We start from the raw sequence: 19,168 nt of genomic DNA on the forward strand, positions 1-19,168 counted from the left end.
TCAACCTGCTATCCGTTTCTGAGGTTCATTATTTTTGGCCGACTAGTTTTGGTATTATGAAATTTAGTTGAAATATTCTTGTTGTTGCTGGCATCGTTAAATTATTGGGGGTCACCTTGGAAAGAGTATTTAATTACACATTGTTGGGGCACACACACACACAAACACAAACACACACACAATGCATAAATAGTAGATGTTGACTATAGGGGGAATGGAATTTGAAGAAGGCATTGTTAGGGGTCTGGGAGGGGGATGAGAGAATATTGAAGCAACTATTCAGTTTATTCACTTCAGTTTGGAATTTCACACATTTTGCGGTTAAGCCTGCCTTGCAATTTGCTAAATGTGATAATTACAAACCAGTTTCAAGCGAAAATTCTTCCTGCCCGCCCACTCTCCAACCCCCTGCAGACAATTTTGCTCACTTTATATTATCCTTTTGGCCGAGTGAGTGCTGCTGCTGCAAGCTTCTTCAAATTACCATTCAAATTAATATTGCAAAAGCAAACACACATATGTATCCAAGCACACACTCACCCACACACACACACACACGTGCACATGTAAATGGAAGGAGAATTCGCAATTTAATCCACAAAAAAAAAAAAACTTTGTTGGCCTTCCCTCCAAAGAATATCATAAATAAATCGTCTTGGGAAAAATCAAGCAAAGGATGCGGAAACCCGTATTTCCCTTTAACTCTCTCTTCCTTGCTCCCATAGAAAAATAAAAAGGATGCAGTTAAGTTGAGCTTGTAAGAAGCAAAAGTTCAGTCAACTTTCTTTTGATTTGATATGATTTGATTTGTCGCTGTGTGTGTGTGTGTGTTGGGAGTTGATATGATTTCAATGTTACACAGCATTCGATGATTGATTGAAATCGAATCGGATTAGCTAATTAAGTCAACATTTCATCAGCATCCCATACACAAGACAAACAGACAATCAATCGGCTTTAATCAGATAATTTAAATCATCAAATGAAAATGAAATGAAAACGGAAAATTAAATACGAATGCCCCAAGAAAAGATTTGTCTCTCACGTTTTTGTATTTCTTTCCCTGTTTTTTCTGTGGGCTCACACCAACTGAAAGCATTGGGAAAAAGATGAAGCAAGAAGCCTTAACGATGGAACGTAGAGCATCTGTAAGTCGAAATGATTTCATCTCAATCTCAATGTTTGTTTTACGAGCAAGAATGAATGTAAAGAGATGGGAGATGAGACCATAAAGTTCAAACTCCATGGTATTGAGTCTCTAAAGCCGGAGAAGTGAAAGGAATGAAAGCATTCAATAAAAGTGGAAACTAAATAAGCACAAAACGAAGGCCGAAGCCGAAGCTAGCTGGATGGTTGGATGGTTGGATGGTTGGATGAAGCGAGCAAGTTGGGCGAGTTTGCACCTGTTGGCACATAAAATGTAATTATAAAGCATTCAAACAGTAAACGGGAAAGAAACGACTAGAGACGGGCAGAGAGCCCGGGTGGAGATGAGAGATGCAAACAAAGTAAAAGACTTAACACTTTGTGCGGAGCGCTTAAACGGCTTAAATTCTGGTCCCAGCGGCTTCTGGGCTGCTGTGTTTTATGAGTTTTTCTGCTGGCCCCTGATTGCCATCAAGTGACAGCCAGCGAGACAACATTCAGCCAAAGAGAGAGAGAGAGAGTGTGAGATTGAGAGTGGAAGTGGGAGTTGGTGAGGCAAAAGGCGACAGAGTTTTATATACAACAATATCTGGCCGCGTTTTTTCCATAAAACTCAATGAAGCAAGCATCCACTGACAGTCAGCAACGTGGGAGATAAACAGCAACTGCTCTTCATCTCTGCTCTGTCATTTTCTCTACTCTGCACATCCTGCCAGCCAGCAGTTACTCCACTTGCCCCAAACCCCATGCCTAGCCACTTGCCACTGGCATTGCTCTGCCTGCCTCTTATGATTTCAATTTCAAAATATACGCTCCATTGAGCAGTAAAAACACTCGCTATCCTACTCTTCCATACCTCTCTCTCTCTCTCAATCTCTCTACATATCTCCTCCCCAACATCAAAATTGGCGGTGGCCACAAAAAAAAAGAGAAAAAAAGTGACATTAAAAAATGGTAGCCACTTGTCAAAAGCTCCTTCAGAGCAACCTCACATCGCACATCGCAAAAATTTATCAAAAACTTATCGTCATGTTGCAATCAACAAAAACCAGAGAGAGAAAGAGAGAAAGAAAGGGAGAGAGAGAGAGAGAAAAGGACCAACCGCAGCAACTACAACAAATAACATACAAAGTACATAAAAAGTAAAGTAAAAAAAAAAAATGGAAACTTTTTCTACATTTTATTTCTCACTTCTTTTTTTTTTTTTGGTTGTTGCTGGCCAATATAATTAAGAGACCACGTGTCCATTTCCCCGCAAAACTCTCTTGTACAAAAAAATGTTGACCAACTTGAGGAAATCGATTTATTTTGAATCTTTTCTTTTAAATAACAAAATCACAAGATGAACATAAAAATAATGTACACATATAACAAAGTTTTTCACCTCCGGAAATGGTAATTGAATTTCAATTCGAATTGAAAATGGAATGACAATTAGAATGAAAACGAAGTGTGGAATGGGCCAAAAATTGTAATAAATGGTATCGAGCGATTGGCCGATATCTCAACAAATTGAAAATGTCTTTAGAATCGACTCATAAAGGATGAAAACAGAAAACATTAAAAAAACGAAACCGATTTTCATTATAAACGATGCGAGGCGTTTTAGTTTAGGGTATTCAAAATTTCTTGCCAAATTGTTGCAGTCTGTCTGTGTGTGTGTGTATGTGTCCATGTCTCTTTGCCAGCATTGGGAGCAACATGGGGCAGAAATCCTCTTTCTCAATCCGCAATCCCTTATCAACGATTATGTCAAATGCTTGCCATCGGGCTAGCCACTAAGTAGCCTAACTGCCTGTCCTATCCTGGCCAATCTCTATGTATGTTTGTTCTCTCTGTCCTCCTATCCCCCCCCTCTCCCGCTCATTTCCATTTCTGTTCTGCTTAGTTCTTTTTGGCTGTCAGGCACTGCCTACCCTTGTTCCGATTTCATTTTCCGTTTTCCATGTTCTTTTTTTTGTTAACGCTTTCACATGGCAAATTCAGTTAGTTTTTTTTTTTTCTACTTGTTAGGAGGGGTTTGCATTTCTTTCGTTTGTCTTAAGCCCGAGGAACAAGATTGAAAAAAATTGTTGTGCTGTGTGTGTGTGTGTGTGTCGGGGGTTCTGTATGTTATGAATATGAAGTTTGATCCTTAGCTTAACCAAATGTTGCCATTGCTCATGCATATAGCTTGGACTTAAGTGATTCCGGATGGGCTATGGTCACCAAGGCAGAGGCAAGGAGAGTACGACGAGACGAGGTATATAGTAGGTCAAGCAGCTGCTGCCTCATGTAAATTTTGTACATTTTTGTTGTAGTTGTGTTTTTTTTTTTGCTTGTAACTGAGCCGCAGCATAAATTAGGGGCAGACATTTGCATGAGACATCACCGCAACAGAATATCCAACTCAAAGCAGCAAGTCAACCCATGGTAACCATAGTCGACTGCCTCAATTTACAAATTTTATACAAAATCAACAGCCGTGGCCAGATAAAATTATTTTAATTCACTTTCTGATTCCTCCCTAACACCTCTCCACCTCTCTCTCTCTCTCTCTGACGGTTTTTTAGCGCTTGTAATTAAAACACTGAAGTTAGGTAAAAAGCCTCCACTTGACAGCCAGAAGGCGGATCGTGTTGGTAGTATATAAACATTGAATCAATATTTCAAAAAGTATTTAGAAAACATTTTCCCATATACATAGAGATACCTACCCACATATTGAAAATGCTTAAGAGACTTTAATAATTAAGTTTGCTGTAATGATTTCTCATTAGCGCTTAAACATTTTAGTCTAGTCTACGCAATAGATGGCCATTATAGTTAATTGACATTAAATTCTGAATTAGTTGTTTTTGCCATGTCAATTAATTTGACATTTTTTAGTTGGACTTTTCTGTCCAGTTTGGAAGAAACTTGCAATGTTTAGTCTACGATAAGATGGATCATTAAGAAGTAGACCTTGAACATCTCCAAGTTGGGGCAAATAGAGGAATGTGGTCCAGTAGGTCCACTTCAGACTTCCCAGCTTCCTCTCTATTATGTATCTTGAGAGCAGCGTCCTTTAGATGTTAGAGACAAGACAAAATTAAATTGATGCAGGGACGAATCCTTCTTTTGTTGGATATTTCAATGGATCGTGCCTCAATATTGTATTATCCTCAATGCTAACAGCTTTAGCATATTACAAATGGCCCCCTCCCGCACACCCTCCCACACACCCACACACGCACAACATACGTCCCTATGGGAACGTTTAGAAAAATGAATGGAAACTCTTCGTTGCATGGCGCAAAGGTCACCTGCTGCTATTTGGCTGGGGGAGCTTTGTGTCTATATTCCAATGAAAAGAAATATATATTCTCTCAATGCGGCCAATTACTCTGAGCACAAATATGGCCATAAGTAAGCCATCGAAAGATCTGTAAGGACTAAACACTGGATATGGTGGATTCCAAGATATCAAGTCGCAGGCATTATGTAAATCCATCAAAATGGATTAAATTTATTGTACACTTTCAATGATTGGAAATGTTAACAATTTTTAAATTATTCTCATGTGTGTTTTTTTGTTTTTGGAGGACTGACAGATTTTGGGGCCCAGCTTATTGATGGGTTCTGATTTGCCAGCAATTCATTTTGCAATGTTTCGGATGCGTTAAATCAATCAAACCCTTTTTCGTTTACGCCATCTGTGTTAGCTTGGCCCAGGTAAACTGTACGCATGGAAATACTCATGAATAAACATGACATTTTGTCAGCGGTGTTTTATTTTTTCTCTTTTCGTTTGTTTGCTTCTTCTACTCGGCTTTCATTTCGTTTTCGTTTTGTGTTTTTCTCTTTTGCGCGATGAAAATGAAGCAATTTCAGTGAAAATTGCGGCCGTGATTTGGTTTTTTGCCGTGTGCCATTTCACGATTTCTCTTTTATCAATTGAGGAAGTCAGTGTGCGAAATTGTTACTCATACGCCCGGTGTGCGCGTGTGTTTCTGTGTGTGTACTCGTTATAATATTAATAAAAAAAAAGAAGCGGAAAAGCGCCTTTCGTCGAACCGAAGCTCAACAAAATATTTATGGCCCATAATAAAGGTCATATATCACTAGGGACAAGACTCGAAAAAACTGAGAGAACTGAGATTCACAGAGAGAATGAGTGATAGAGAGAGAGAGAGAGAGAGAGCGGCATATTTCTGTGTTTTTCTTGAATCGTGATTTATATGGTAGCAACGAGGAATGGTGAAGAAAGGCAGGCCGAATATGTAAATAAGAAGAGCATAAAGAAGCCGAATGAAATATGTATGCAGCAAGAGAAAGGATGTAAAAGGTGAGGATGAAATTCAATTAAACAACAACAAAAAAAAAAAAAAAAGAAAAGAAAATACACAGACACATACACAAACATTCTCTCTTCTTGTTTTGCCTGAAGCGAAAGCTTTAATGCAATTACAGGAAGGATTTACACAAACACACACACACACACATACAGAGACACACAGGACGATAGTTAGTTGGCGACAGAGAATGCGAGAGAAAGCGAGAGAAAAAGGTTCTTCTCTTTGCTTCAGCCAAGCATAAACCGTAACCGAAAGCAATAAAATTATTAAGCCAAAACCCGAAAAATAAAGTGAACGTTTGGGAAATGAAAGCGCTCACACACACACACACACACACACACACTAACACAGCCAGTCACATAGCCACATTAAGCTGCCTTCCTCTTCTTCTTTTGGTCCTGGCTTCCTGTCTCCTACATGATACATGATGCAATAAACGAAGTCAGAAGGCATTATCGTTGCTCTCATCGTCCGCCTAGCAGGCAGACCAAAGTGAAAAATCACTCGCAAAGGCGTTGAATTTTTAATGCACTTTTTGGTTTCGATTTTTTGTTCTTCTCTCTGATGCTTCGGTGGCCATTGCCAGAGCTGTGAACCCACCGACCAATATGCGGTATTTCAAGCTATTGCGCTTGTGGTTTGTCTCTCCCTCTCACTTTAAGTGTGTGTCGGTCTGGCTGTCTATATGTCCTGATCTCTGGTCCCAAGTGCTGCATCAGGGCACTTTATTGCCAACGTGCGGCACCACATCTGTGTGCGAAAGCTGATTATGCCAAGTGATTGCTTAAATAATCAGAGTACCAGCCATGGGTAGCAGCTTTTTGGGCGCCAGGTGAACGACTTTACTTTTCTTCACATGGCCAACGGACAGCCGGAACGACTACAGAAAGACAGACAGAGTGTTGGGTTGGGTTGGGCTGGGGGCTACAACAAAATATGTGTATATAAGCCATTGACTTAGCCTAACTTGGCGTTCAGTTATGCACCTAAACTGTATAAATATAAAGGCATATATATTGACTCAACTTGGTCTTCAAGTTCAAGACTTACACATGTGTGATAATCCCCCATCAGACATCCCAAATAATTGTATTATGTAAGTATTCTAATTGCATTGAATGGATAAATCAAATTATCTACTATAAGCTTTTCATATCATCATCTTCTACTAGAACAGTCCATTCAATTTGAGTAACTTATACTCGAAATCGTTTGAAATACTTGGATAAAAACTTTACTCAATGATTTATAAGTTGGAAATAGTGAAATTGTTAAAAGAAATACGTGTTTTTGGTATTGAATGAACTATTTCTCCAAGCAAATGGCTATTAATTACATGGATTTGAGTAAAACATAAAACTGACAAATTGAATGATAAAACCATCAAATTATAATAAAATTGTGTTACGATCTTTTCAAATCATGGAAACCAATCGAACCAATTTAAGCCATATCTTTTGTCCGCAGGCTGCTGGCAATCAAATCAATGACCCAAGTCCAATCGATTACCATCTAATCAGCTCAAAATGTTGCTCACCTAGAAACACGAATCTGGGAATCGCAATCGGAATAGCAATCGTAGTCGAGAACGGAGAGTGGGGGAATCGGCAGTCGGCATTTAGAAGTGTGGTTATACCCCCAATTACCCCCAAAACGCCGACGTGAACTCATTAAAGCTGCTGCTGTTGGTTCAGCTGCTCCTGTCTGGCAACAGAACACCCAACACCAACAGTCACATCGGCCATCACCATCGGCCATCAACTTCAGACAAAAGCCGAATCGTGCAATCAGTGAGGCAGATAAATTTGCAACTCAAGTTTGTTATCAACTCGACTGCGACTCCTGAGTTTTACCTGTTTCTCATTTTCATATACCTACTCTCAATCTTTCTCTCTCTTTCTCTCTCTCTATCTTTAAGATTGCAGTGTCGCCGTCGCCTTCTTTTCGGGGGCGAAGAAAACAATTTTTCAATGTCAGAAATTTTTCGCTGTTTGCCGCTTGGCGCTTTGGCGCATTGCCTGGTTTGAAAAATTGAACTGTGTTTTAATGGCGACGGCAATGAAAATTAATGGCCAGATGTTGGCAGTTGGCTGGCATTTAATTTTGTTTCCATTCCCATATCAAACGATATCATACTAAAACCATATTCGGTCTTTAACGTTCCAATGGCCTTTATATTACGCATACGCCCTGAGTTCTTGGTTAATGCATTTGCTTGTAAAATATAAGAATGTGTTATGTAAAATTAACCCGAAATGACTCACAATTGGCCATTGAATTAGCAAATTGAATGAAATGTGCTACCACAATTAATAAATTTTTAAACCAGGCCAATGACCAAAATCCGAATAAGAACATTAAATATTAATAAATGTCTTACATAATTTATTATTTAGTTAAACAATATGAAATGATTGGTGGTAAAAAGTTAAAACAAAAGATCAAAATATGTGAATCGAATTCACACAAAGTAAACAGGAAACTTTAAAAATATTCTATTGAATCTATATTTTGTCCATGAGCTAAGATGATGGAAAGTTAACTCAAAGGACTAACTAAAAAGGAGAACTAAGCCAAAGGGGAAAAGACCAAAAGGATGTAGGAAGGCTCAAATGGAGTGATGGTTGACAAGCTGATGAGATTAAAAACAGGTACTACTTGTCGGATACGTAATGTGAGGTAACTTAACAAATGTTTCCTTAAAATTGAATGGAAGAAGAATAAATCATAGAATACTTTTAACTAGGTAACAAGTGACTAACTTTGTTTATATACTCAAGTCAAGTCGCTCTACTTCATGTCAATGGAGTTGGCTCATTTTGGGTATTTGAAGTAAAGCAATCAATCTCCTCTTTAGTTAACACTTGTCAATTCAACACTCAAATTGGATCACTCGGCTTAATTGTTCAGACAGACAGAAAAACATAAAGATGACATAACATAACATAACTTAAGTTAACATTTCAACGCCAACATCAATCTTCGGTGTAGCTAATTAGCTTAAATATTTAATTGAGGCAAATAAAATGAAAATCTGATTGAGGAATGAAACGTGAAAGTTTCAACAAGGCATATTTACATACAAAACACACATGCACGCACACCTACAGACACACGCACACTGTATCGCTGTATGTATTTACACACGCATGCACATAATTGACTTGCTCGCTCACACTCTTGAAATGATGAATGGCGATGGGTGGAATGGGGGTGTCAGAGAGCTGGAAGGGGGGTGTGAGAGTGGCACCCCCACTGGGATAGAGAGATAATGGGGAGCTGAAGGAGAGTACCGTTAGTGCGTTTGTTCAGGTGACCCCCCGCATGTGCGTCAAATTACTTCCGCTGGATTTGAATTTTTGTTGTTAACTCTGACGACACACAGATACGAAACGAAGAATGAAAGTGAATAGGTAGATGCTCAGCTCAGCTGGTTAAGCTTGCTCAGCTCCATCAAATGGCACTCACACACACACACACACAGACAGTTTCACCCATACAATTACGCGAATGACAGGAAAAGTGCTCAGAATGCGCATGAAAGCATAAAAAAGTGGCACAGCACAGGAAATATATACATATATATAAATGTATGTACATATATATATATAATGCGTGAGTGTGTGTGTGTATGTCTGTTTGTTTGCTTGTGAGAAATGGAAAAATTATAAAATATACAAGTGTATATATTATATATGTATGTATATACGCACATACGCATATGGAGATGAATGCCAATTAAGCCTACACTTGAAGCCAACGAGTCGTCCTTCGTACTTTAGCTTTCTCTGGCAATCAACAAAAGACGCGTCTCGAAATAATAAATGCGTTAAAAAAAAAAAAAGGAAAACAAAAAATTAAATGAAATGACAACAACTGAAGGCGAAGGCGGAACCGTGACAACAACAACACCAACAACAAGACAAAAGAGAAAGTCAAGAGACAGACGGGAAAGGGAAATTGTAATAAAAATAATTGACAACTATTTGACATGGCTCATGTCCGACACACGCAAAGGCTAGGCCAAACGCCCCTCCAAAGTGTTCTTCTTCTCCATTTCCTGCACACACACACACACACTCACATAAACACACAGCTATTCACATGGGTCTCTGCGGAAAGTCAGACAGTCCCTGGTGTGCATTTTACTAGGGCTTCGTTCCCCTTAAATCATTTGGCAAGCAAATTGCTGCGGCAATGCCCAAAAAATAATAAAAATGTTTAGGTTTAGAGCGTACATACATGTACATCTATACATATACATATATTTTTGTATATGCATATGTATTTGATTGATTCATTTATAAAAATTCACTTTAAATTCAATGTACATCATTTTTATTGCCTACTTTTTTGAGCAAACGATTTGCTCCTCTCTTTTCTCTTTTCTCTTTACACTTCTTTGCCGTTTAGCCCATTCCAACAAACATAATCAATTTTTGGTCCGAAAAACCCAGATTGATTGATTGTGACAAAAAAATTCATATATATAGATATGAAAAAAGGGTAAAATTGGCAGCCTTTTGGCGCATCCTTTTATACATTTTCAATTGAAAATTGTTAATTTGCTAGCAAATGGAAATTAATGAAGAGGCCCTGCTGTATCTCTCAACACACGCACAGGGTAAGAAAAAGAGATACACACACACACACACACAGACACACACATACTTAAACTGAAGCATTCAAATGAAACACGTTCCGGCTAATAGACACGTACACAGCAAATGGCAAATGAAGATGAAGGTAGTTGAGTTGCATCTGGCAACTGTAACTGTAGCCATCTACAGTTTAGTAATGAGGAGTAGACATCACAATAAAGTTGGCTTGGCTCGGCTTGGCAAATGAATGAAACGAACGAGCGAAATGTGTTGTCTCCTATACGAGTTCGATACTCGTATTGAGTTTCAATCGAAAATGTTTGAAACGTGCTCATTTGGAGAGTGAGCTAGATAATTTCCAGAATATGATGCTTTTCCTCCTTAGCCTTCAGATTGGATGAAATGAAACTCTTAGTTGAAATAATAGTCTGTGATTTTTACATATTATACATATGCTTTTTGGCTTCTTAATGTTTGATAAAGAATTTAATAGGTATTGCCATTACATGCTGATAATATTTATTGGCTATCCTCTCACCTATCACTTAAAATCTCAAACCTCAAGCCAGCTTAACTCTTTTGGAGTTTCTGACCTTAAGTGGAGCTTCCTTCCCAATGAGAAAATACTGATTAGTAGTACCCTCAGGGATATAGGAGGCTGATTCTTAGTACTGTAACTTTTGAGAAGGAAGTCGAGAGAGAAATAAAAGCAATGACTTTGCTTGAAATTAATCGAAAATCGAGTTAAAAATCAATTTTATACAAATTTGTGTACCCAATTAACGAGATAATCATTATTTGCATTACAAGATAAACAAAGACTAAAGATTGTCATTTTGCAATTAATTGAAACTTTTCAAAATACGTATACGCAATGTTTTACCAATAACAAGCAAACATGTCATAACAAGGAAATGGATAATGGAATTTAAGTAAATTTATGTTACAATTTAATTTAACAATTGAGATATAGCTTTTGATATGATATAGATGGCTGGACAGAACGAGAGAGAAAGAGAGAGAGACAGAGAGAGAGAGAAGTTGACTGTATTATGACAAGCTAATGGGAAAAAGCTAAGGGAAAACTATTTGAGCTTGCTGCTAGTTAAAATTGAATTAGTAAAACTGTGAACAAATTCTTATTACAACTCAAGGAAAATCAACCAAAGAAAATGCACCCAAAAAATGCTGGGGGGGGAGGGATAAGAAGGAGAAAGAACAAACGAGTTCACTCTCTGTATAAGTGTGGGGGTGTGTGTGTGTGTGTGGGTGAGAGAATGTGTTGATGCATGCCATGTAATTTCATTAGGGCAGTAGGACAAACTCATACACTTGCACCACAACACACTGCATGTGTGTGTGTGTGTGTGTGTATAGAAATGGCAGCGAAAAAGGGAAGAACATTAGAAAAGAACTTGCATTGAGCACGTGCAGAGCGAGAGATAACTATGTATATGTATATATATAAATACATATAAGAATCAAAAGAGAAAAGAAAATGACCGAAGGCGACAAATTTCACTTTCATTTAAGACTCACCACTTGAATCAATGACAAAAAGAAGAGGATGAAGGCGGACACAGAAGCGGAGACGGAGACATGAAAGTGAGAAATACAGGAAGAAGACGATGCTGGATGAAGAGACGGCAGAGGAATGATATGAAATCTCCCCCCTCTCTCACTCTCTCACCCACTGTTGTGCTTGCTCTTTCTCTCTCTTTCTCTTACTAACCACTTCCCCCGCTCGTTTTAGGTTTTTGGCAAGAAAATCTCAACAGCAAGAATAACAACAAAAAAGGCTTTAGCAATACTTTTCGTCTTATGCGCGAAGCATATTATGTAATTGTAGGGCTCAGACACACACACACACACATACACGTATAAGAAAAGAGAGAAAAGCAGTTAAAGAGCAAGAGAAAGAGAGGGATATACATATAAATATATGTAGATATAAAGAGGAAGCAGGGACCAAGAGAGAGGAGATACTTCATTTCTTGGCATTTGCTTGAGCACTCACACACATACACAGAGTCACACATGCTGCTGCTAGGTTTTTATTATTATTGCCGTTACACACACACACAGACAGAGCCGGAGAGCGCTCACACACACACACACATTGAGACACACTCATACGTTTTTCAACGCCTGGCTTTGGTTCTTTTTTTCTGTTTTTTTTTGTGTCCTTCCTTTCTCATAGTCGGCAGCGTCTTCTTTTTCGTTGCCGTCGTCGACGTCGTTGTGGTCGTCGACGTCGTCTTTTTCTTCATCTTTTACTTTTCTCTGTGTGTGTGTGTGCTCTCTCGCTCTCGTTCTTGTTTTGTTGGTGTGCCGCCTCTGTTTTCCGTGTTTATTTTGTCGACATTTCGAATGTGCCACGACGAGTGTCATTTCTGCTTTTGCCTCTACATTCGTCTCTTTGCCTCCTCGTTCTTCTTCTTCATCTGCCTGGCCAACATTCCTTCTTCTATTTTCTATATATTTTTATAATTTTTTGTTTTCGCTTTTCTGTTTTCTGCAGCCATTTTCATTTTGCCATTAATTAAACACGTTTATGGGGACCCAAAAAACAACTACAACAACAACAATAAGACGAAAAAACCCAAAGGAAAAGCCAAGCGAAAAACAAAGAGGGCGTTTGGGGGTGTGGGGAATGAATGGAAAAAAAAAACCCGCCAGCCACTTTGCACATTAAATTTATCGATTATGACATTCATTCACACAGCAGCCGCTATACCCGATCCACTGTCCGCCGCTCTCTCAGTCCCCCCCCGTCCCCCCCCATCATCAGAGCACAAAAATAGCAGCACAAGCAAAAATGTGACCTCCTCCACACACACACACACACACACACACACACACTAACATTCATATAGCGGACCGATCTCCCCGCTCCAGTGAATGGATGAAAACCAACGCCTTCACATGGCCAACATCATCAGCATCAGCATCCCATATCCATCCAATTTTTGTCCATCAAAGTCACCAATGACGATGACGGCGACGAGGACCAAGCCAAAGCCCATGCTGGGCCAGACCAGAGCAGGCCAGGCCAGGCCAACAAACAAACAAACAAGCAGGCAAACACATTTTGCGTCTGTATGGACAAAAAATGAGGGCAACAGAAGGGGGTTTAGATGTCTCTTTCTCTCTCTCTCTCTCTCTTTCTCTTTCTCTGTCTCTGTGTGTGTGTGTGTGTCAATGTGTGACAATTAATATTGAAAATGTGACTAAAGCTCTTTCTATCTCTTTCGCCCGTTTTATTTTTTTTCATTCTGCCTTTCTCTCTCTATCTCGCTTTATGGCTATTTCTATAATCCACTGTCAATGGTTTGAATTCCAATGAAAATTGATAACGAAACATATTTTGATTTTATTTATAAAATAAATTCAAATAACCAAAACACAAAAAAAAACAAAATATTGTTTGGATTTGGTTTTGGTTTCAAACCATTAAGAAAAAAACCAGGCTAAAGCTGCACTCACAGCTATTCCTATGAAATGAAATGCAATCGTATTGCCTTAACTGAAACTAAGTCTACTCTCTCACTTGTTAAAATAAGAACTATTGACTTTAATATATTTCACTATTTACTTCAACTTTGGGACTATAATGCATTCTATCTACAGTTAAGACCTATTGGACTTGCCATTGTGGCCATGATGGCTAGTAAACATCCAGGAAACGAATGTCTAAGGCACTTTAACTTTCACTTTGTTCAACTTATTGAACACCTTTGAAATCGACAATATTTTGCCTTGATTTCTATGTGAAACTATGAATGCCTTAGACAGCTAATGAACTCATCGCATCAAAGAAAGATCATCACTCCATGACTTGCCACAATCATTTGATTCATATTATCAGCTGATATTTTAGATATTTAAATGTACAAAGCTAGCTTTGAGCCAAATATAACAATCAAGCAACATGAAATGAAATGAAACATTTAGTCATGAATTTTGGTTATATTTTGCATTAAACTCAATCAGCTGAAGCGTCTTTGGATTTGGTTAATTGCCATTTAAATTTCGTTTCAATGGTTGCCAGACTTAATGCAAAGCATTTGCATTCATTTCTGTTTAAAGAGCAAATTTTGTTGACCAATTTTAATCATTTGCAAGAAATTTTCAATCGAAATGCTCTCATTTCATTTGTCTGTCATAATGCTTGGCAATTTAAATCATCATTGCAATCGGTTTATTGCATCTATGTGAACAATTGCAACAAATTTGAGAGACAATTAGATAAATACATATGTATATATACTCAATGTGTGCGGTGCGTATACGTAATATATGTTAAATACAACATTTTTGGAATAGCCAAAAGGAGGTGTGGCATAAATTTGAAAGTGAGCCTGTCATATCAACCTTATACATTAATAGAGTGTGTATGAGAGAGAGAGAGAAAGAGAGAGAGAGATGGCATGGCTTACATATAGAGAGATAATATAAAAAAATATAGCATACTTTTTTGGGCTGCTCACATTGATTACAATTTTATTCACAATTTAAGTGTACAAAATTTCAAATCAAGTTGATTTTGATGTTAATTATGTTGATTAAATTAAGTATACTTTATTTTGTATTCTCTCATTGCCCGCAACTAAAAGCAATAAATTATAATAATTCGCATAATTTTCAACAACCAAAACGAAAACGTAACAAAATCTCAAGAATTCTTTAACAAATGCAGCTAATGGAAATGCCAGGATTCAACAAACGGGACAGGCAACTACAACAACAACAACAGCAGCCGTAGCAAAATGAAAAGCCCCAAATTATATATTTTGGTCAAGTAGCCTGTAAAAATAACAAGGCGAAGACAAGAGTCGGCAATGGCCCAAGAACAACAGCAACAACAACAACATAAGGAGCAGGCGGCAAAGGAAAACCAGCATCCCAAACTCACAAACGAAACACATAAAGAAGGCGGCTAAGGCCTAACCCGAGGGTGAACACACACCCAAGTACAGACACGCACACACCAAACACACACACACACACACACATAGAGAAAACGATTGAGTAATTTTTTTCTTTTCCCCTCTTAGCCACACAACTTCATTAGATTGAATGAGAAGGCTGGAGAAGGACCTAGGGAGACGACTTTAAGCAGCATCCCAGTTCACCCAATTTGTATGTGTGCGTGTGTGTGTGTGTGTGACTGTGAGTGTGAGTGTGTCTGTGTGACAGTTTTTGTGTTATATAAAAAAAAAAAAAAAGAAAGCTTTACATAGACGTTTGTATATATGTATGTGGTGGAAAGAAAAACAAAATGATTTTTCTTTTTGAAGGCGGCGGCGTTTGGTGACGGCAATTAGTTGTTGTTGTTGTTGTTATTGTAGATATAGTTGTAGTTATTGTTGTTGTTATTCGCATTAGTTTTGCGTAATTTGTCAACTAATTGGAAAGCAAGAGAAGAGAAAGCAGGGAAAGTCAAAGGCAGAGACAGAGTCAGCCTTGACACACAAATTGGATTAACGTTAACACATATGTATGCAAACACACTCACACACTCACACACACACACACACACACTCGAAAGGACTCGAAATACACAAGAACACAAAGGATATATGCCACTGTGCGAATGTGTATGAAGAGTCTCGACTTGAGCCTTTTGCATAATTCGCTTCATAGCACAGGATGTAGACCTTCCCCCCGCCCACACTCCACCTCAGCTGCCCCTAAACACCACCAACCGGCCTGAAAATGGGATTCTAGAATGTTTGATTCAGAAATTCACGCACATTGCCAGGCCCAACAAGAGAAACAGCCAGTAGCATCTTCTTACTTTGTCCAGTTTTTGCCAGTAGTTTTTAGTCCTTCTTCTTCTCCTTCCGATCGTTGACTCACATCGCACGCGTTATCAAACTATAATTTTCTATAGATTTTCTTCTCTTTTCCTTTTTTTTTTTTGGTAGTGTTTGGCACTTTGCACTTTGATTTTCTTTTTTTAATTTGTTATAATTATTTTACTTTTATTCAACAAACAACAAACAAAAAAAAATATATATATTTGTTCTTTTGCTTCAATTTGCTTTTTTAACTTTTTTTGGTTTTTATTTTATAGGATTTTTGGTTTCAATTATAGAGGGTTTATTTTGTTGTTATTTTATTTTTAATTGGTTTTGACTTATATTATGTATTTTGTTATTATTATTAATATTAATATTATTATTATTTAAATAAATAAGCAAAAGCAAAACTCTGTTTGACAGAGAAGAGCGCAGCAAAGTCGAGCAACATTCGGGGGCGGGCTCCTATTTTTGGGCTTTTTTGCGACATGACCGCACTAGACGATTGACAGTTTGGCACTGAATCCTTCCTTCTGTGTGTCGGCGGGCCTCCTTCTATTTGGGGCGACAGAACGGACAGAATCGAGAATCGAGAACCGAGAACAGAGAACAACAGAACACCACGGAACACAGCACTAAAACAGAATAGAACGGAACACACACATAGTCAGTTATGTTAGCCACACACACACACACACACAGAACAGTCGTGGTGAGGCCAGTTGGCCAAGCTTATCATCAGGCATCAGACGAGAAGGTAGCCGAATACTTTAAACGAATCCAATTTTACCATCTCGGCATGGCGTTCGGTTTTCGGTTTTCAGTTTCGGTTTCTCACAGGATATGCGCGAAGTCAACAACAACAACATCAACACCAAGAACAAAAACGGTGAAAATGAAATAGAAATTTATTTCATCTTCCTTCAAGTTCATTGAAGAAAGCAAACCTCTTCAGCCAGGATTCGACTCATTTGCCTTACTACACAGGGAAACAACAACAACAAAAATAAATAAAAATAACCGGGAGCTGCATATCAAAAGATGTGCCCGACCTAAAGCAAGAGCAGGCCAGCAGTAAAGAGTATGTGAGTAAAAGAGAGAGAGTGAGAGAGAGAGCGAGAAAGACACTGCCACAGCTGCTGCTGCTGCTGCTGCTGCTTCTTATGCCCAGAGGCAACCCATTGGGGAAATGGAACAAACGCATGTGTTAGCCATGACTCTCGGTCTGTGTCCACAAAACTTACCAAAATTGAAAGTGTATTTATCTTACCAAATGTCTTAAAAAAAATGATTATATTGTCTACACTGGAAAATAATATTTCATGGTAATTATAGAAGGACTTACTGTGAAAATTTCTCAAAGGTAGAGAAAACCCCACTTTATTTACAGCCAACCCGCAATTAGTTCCTAATTGAGGTCCCTGAATATGTAGCATGTAATTTCAAATGGAAAAATTGTTCTTGCATATTGAAAATCGATAGAAATGTAGAAAAGAACTTTCCTGACTGTTCCCATTTTGAAGTCAATTGTTAATCCTACAAAGAAAACTAATCTAAAGAAAGTCCAAAAAGTTACGCCCATTACTCTGATTGGAATCCTTTCGATCTTTTCCAACTTGTGCTTTTTTTCAAAGTTGGAAAGAGATTTGTCTTAACTCTTCTTGTTCTTATCATTTCCTAGGTAAAAATCTGTGACTTAAGGCATGATCGAGTCATTCATCTTTCAATCGATCTGTAAATGCTGACTCAGAAGTTTATTCAATGCTTGATTCAATTCAAAATGAATAGAAAAACTCAAGTGATGAATAGGACATATGAGTAAGAGTACTTTGATAGTAATTGATCGAATCTGCAATCTGAATCAGTTGGCCATGTTTGCTTAAGGTCCCCAAGAAAAAAGTCTAGTCACATGAATCCTCATTCAAACATGAGTCAAGTATATTCATGAGTATTTAGGGTAACCCAATTACCAAAAATTAGGCATTCTTCTTAATCTAACTGTAATGATATTTGCTTAATTTTCTCATTTGAGGAAAATAAATCGAATGATGAGCTTAATATTTGTGGAAAACGGCGACGACGACGACGAAGAGGATGGAAAACACAAAGAAAGAAAGAAAGCAAGGAAAACCAAACACGTATCTCTGGAGAAATGTGAGACAAAATATTTGCATGCGCCCGGCGGCGGCTGCTGCTCATTTCCCAGTGGGAATGGACCAAGAAGCAACCGAAACGCGAATCATATGCGCGTGTGTGTGCGGCCTTTCTGTGCAAGTGTGTGTGATAACAACAACAACAACAATATTGGCAGCAGAAACAACATGGAACGTGGGACATGAGACATGGAACTATGGGAACACAACACAAACAGCAAACGTGATGAGCGCATGTGTTTTATCTTCAATCTGAGTTGAAATCATCTGGACGACGACGACCAAGACCAAGACAAAGACGACGACGACGACGAAGATGAGGATGCTGATGCCGATGCCAATGCCGATGCCGACGACTACGACGACGAGGAAGATGAAGAAGATGTGGACAATGTGGAGGACAACAATGTGTCCCTGCTGGTAGCCCCACCATCATTATTGTTGTTGTTGGGGATCCTACATACCGCATATACTTATAGTATGAAGGGCAATAGGTTGTGAGTGTCGTTCTCATGCTCGGCTTAGGTCGTGCTCTCGGGTCGAGCTTTCGGCTTGAAGTTAACTCTGGCCAAGTCATTAAGCCAAATTGCCGTCTAGCTAAGTTTCCTCCTTTTTTTCCCCATTCCTTTCATTTCAACCTTACCTTACCTTTGCCATGCCCATGTCCATGCCCATGCCTCTGCTCTGGCTACCACTTGAAGAGCCGTTTTCAGCGCTTTGTAACGGCAAAAAAAAAAAGAAGAAATTTGTATTTCCGCCAAACGACAGCTACAACGACAACATCGGCAATGGCAACGGCAACGAAGGCAACGTCAATGGCAAGATTTTAATTAAAAGCAGCAGGAAATGTGGCCCACATAATACTTCCGTATAGTGTGAAAAATTGGCACGATTTGTCCGTTTGTCCATCTCTCCATCTCTTACATTTGCAACCCAATTTGTGCTCATTGGGTCTTAATTGTTGCATATTTATAATTGAATACAATCGAATAAATCCCCTGACAAGTCAAGTCCAATCTCTGCAATCTTTTTTAGTTATTGATTAAGCTTTAATGTGGTTTGATCTCGCAGATAATAGATCCTAATCCAATCTGTCCTGGAATCTCTGTTAGCTATCGCATCGTCTCTCTTTGCTGTTTCTTGTCTTG

General features: G+C 38.5%; 1 protein-coding gene across 6 annotated transcripts in view; it reads right to left on the bottom strand.

The window, feature by feature from the left end:
- Cngl (Cyclic nucleotide-gated ion channel-like) overlaps positions 1 to 16,094 on the bottom strand; it is a 42,556-nt gene extending 26,462 nt beyond the window's left edge. For 5 of the 6 annotated variants that reach the window (XM_068303298.1, XM_068303297.1, XM_068303294.1 and 2 more), the window contains exon 1: positions 15,864 to 16,094. The gene's annotated coding sequence lies outside the window, so the exon portion shown is untranslated. Of the gene's footprint in view, positions 1 to 15,819 lie in introns of all 6 variants that reach the window. The other variant, XM_068303295.1, reaches the window with a different exon arrangement.
- Positions 16,095 to 19,168: the final 3,074 nt, after the last annotated feature.

The sequence above is a fragment of the Drosophila tropicalis genome, unplaced genomic scaffold (assembly GCF_018151085.1).
Source record: "Drosophila tropicalis isolate 14030-0801.00 unplaced genomic scaffold, ASM1815108v1 contig_158, whole genome shotgun sequence".
Taxonomy (NCBI): domain Eukaryota; kingdom Metazoa; phylum Arthropoda; class Insecta; order Diptera; family Drosophilidae; genus Drosophila; species Drosophila tropicalis.